This window comes from Pagrus major, chromosome 17, assembly GCF_040436345.1.
Source record: "Pagrus major chromosome 17, Pma_NU_1.0".
In the NCBI taxonomy this organism is placed as follows: Eukaryota; Metazoa; Chordata; class Actinopteri; order Spariformes; family Sparidae; genus Pagrus; species Pagrus major.
The window spans coordinates 20,192,724-20,196,076 of NC_133231.1; positions in this window are offsets into that span (position 1 = coordinate 20,192,724).

Consider the following 3,353-nt stretch of genomic DNA (forward strand, 5'->3'; position numbering starts at 1 on the left):
TCTTCATGTGTGTTTCTGAATTGTGCAATACATTTGTCTGGAGGTTCCAAACACCATTAACAGGCTGAGATCACATGAGAGGGTGTGGATGAAGTGTAAATGTGAGAAAATATTTGAGTGTTAATGAGGACGTGATCATGTCTTTAACCTCAGGGACGCTGCCGGTCGACATTCCAGCTCTAGCTTTAAACATTTAGTCACGTTTGTAACAACATTTGTCCTCTTTAACGTTTAACTGTGAAGTCTTTTTTGACCTGACCATTTGTCTTTCCTGTAACTACATCCTCTGATCTTGTCCACTTGCCCATAACACCAGATTGTCATGGTCAATTTCACATGAATACCTCTCTTTCTGTCAAGTAATGAGCAAAAAAAACAAAAAAACACTGATGTGCTACAAATTTGCTATAAATACACACAAGACCTCCCTTCCCCTCTTAAAATGCTTTCCTCCTGTTTGCTGGTGATCAATAACCCTGATTGACATGAAATGACAATAGATCATCCTCAAAGAAAAATCAGTCACCGCCTCCACTCCTTTAAGCACTTTTACCTGCGACACATTAACCAGCCCTGAGCACTGATTTGTTGGCTGCAGAATCCAGTCGTTCCCGTCGGGCCAGTTGCAGAGGGCAGGGGTGCAGGTGAAAGGAAGAGAGGGAGGGACCGAATCCAAGCAGAGAGAAGCAAAGAGGAGGAGAAAGCTAACAGAAACCAAAGATGACTGGGTGAAACAAAATGGACTCGAGCAAGCCCAGGTAAAGTCTATAATTGTACCTATTTAAAAGGAACCGCTGGGAAGGTGAGGAGGCGAGGGTGCAGGATATTTAAGAGGAACATTTTACCTCATGTCTTCATTGCAGTAAGTCACTTGCTTTGTGGATCCACAGACTGTTCTGTGTGTGCTGTCTTATTGATTTACTGAGGCTATAAAACTACCTGAAGGCCTGTTTTTACTGACCCATTATCAATCTTTGAATGAGCGTTACAGCTGCTGTACAATCTACCGTCTTTCGTGTGTTACCGTGGGACAGACAGTGATTGTAAACAGGTATGACACCGTGATGAAAACGCTTGCGTCAGTCCTTTGATGTTTGACAGCATAGGCTGAGCAGATTAGTGCCGCGTACCTGTCAGCAGTGTGTTTGCTTTTGGAGTAACCTCTACTAACTGATTAAATAGGATCGTGAGTACCAGTTACTGCAGTAAACTCACACCACACTTACAGTTAAAAATGTCACTTCTCTAACAGCTACATCAGTAAGAGGTCAAACCTTTCGAGAATGCAGACACATTTCTCTTTGCTGTAACTTAAATCTGCAGCAGGACGTTCTGCAAGTTAGGACGGTGTTGGACTTGTGGGAACTAATGTCAGATGAGTCCTGGAGTTACTCTTTGACCCGCACGACCGTGTAACTGGAGCTGAAGCTATGTGAAACTATTGGTGTCCTGTTAAATCAGTGCCACTGTCTGTGAGACGCAACAGTGGTGATTTCTGTTTCTCTTACAGCCTGGTTATCTGACTGACTTCTGGTATTTAATCTGTACATCTCTGACAGTCCTTAGAAAGCAATAGTTAACTTCTTCTTTTCAAGATGATATAATATCTACATATACTGTGCTATATGTGTACTTTTTCTGTGACACAAATTCATTTTTTTTGTTCTTTTGACTTTGGGTTCAGGATTCAGTTCAGTTAAGTTCAGTTCAGACGTTTATTGTCCCTCAAGGGGAAGCTTGATTTGCAGAAGTGGGAAAAAACACAAGAACAACGTACAAGAGAACATGGGACATCACAAAAGCATACAACCAATGAAAAAGAAAATGCGTCTGTTCGTTATGAAGAATCAGTCCAAGGGCGTTTTAGGATGCGAGATAAATCTAAATGGTATAAGATAAAAGAAAATAACATTTCTGCCATACAAAAGTTCTTGTAAGTAACTGGACGAGTGGAGAAGTTCAGGCCATGTGGTAATACATAAAAACTTGGGACAGGATGCCATTTAGATCTTACCAACCAATTCTGAAGAAAGTGAAATGTTAAGTTCTGATTGCTTTCTTAAATTTGCCAATATTAAAGGATAAGTTCAACACAGAATTAAAATTTAGTCATTATCTGCTCACCCTAATGCTGATGGAAAGTCGGGTGAAGTTTCGTAGTCTACAAAACATTTCTGGAGCTTCACAGCAAAACTGTGTTGCACGTTCTCCTAAACAACTGAAGCAGATGGGGACTTCTTTTAAACCATGTTAAAAAAAACAACTGAAGAAAAAAATGGCTTAAAACAGCTCACCCAGCATAATCCAAGTCTCTGGAAGTCCTGAGATCCCAAATTGATTTCAAAAGACATCATTTACACCCTGGACATGCAGTCAACTTGTGCACCCACTTTAGAGAGGTGCACACTAACGCTTTAAGCTTAGCAGCTACAGGTGAAGGAAATCAAATTTGGATTATGGCGGACGAGCTGTATGGAGACATTTTATGTTTTTTAATGTCAGTTGTTTGAAACACTGAAACACTGTTATGTCACAGAGATGTTTTGTGGGCTACAAAAATTCACCTGACTCTCAAAATCAAAATCAAATCAATTTTTTATTTATATAGCCCATAATCACAATCACATTGCCTCAGTGGGCTTTACAATCAGTACAGTGAACAATATCCTCTGTCCTTGAGGGTCATTTTTGAGTGAACTTAACCTTTAAGCTCATCAATTAACGCCTAAATAACCAGGCTTTTCATGTTCTCAGCGATCTGATGGTACCTCTCAGGTTTTCTGGCTCAGAAACACAGACAAGAACCATATGGTGCCTTTTTGTACATTTTCATTCAGACATTTTTTTGTTCAAGGGGTTGACATGTGCAACTCAAACTGAACCAAAACTGAGATTGTTTTGAAATGCAGTTGAAAAAGTTTTCTAAAAAATGTGTGTTTTGTGCTATTTCCTACTTAAGTTTTGTGCATTTTAAAGTTAATCCAGTGCCACTGCAATCTAGTTTAGGCAATAAATGCTGTAGTGTTAGGCACTGGTTCACTTGTCTCTATAAAAATAAACATTAAACAATAAAAACAAAGGGAAAAAACTCTTTGGTTGAGCTGTTCACAACCAATAGACACATGAAACAGCAGACATTCTTCATTTTGAAGGGTCAGAAGTCAAAAGGTTGGGAGCCACTGTCTTAAAGATTAAGTCATCTGTGTTTGTTAGTTTTGTAGCATTTGTAAAGCTTTAGTAAATTGTTTAAAATGATAACAAAGCCCACAATGTCCCTCCATTCTGCCGTCCACTCTCATGGGAAGCCTTTTGTCATAATCCACTCTTCTCTCTGGTTCCCTCACACACCTTAT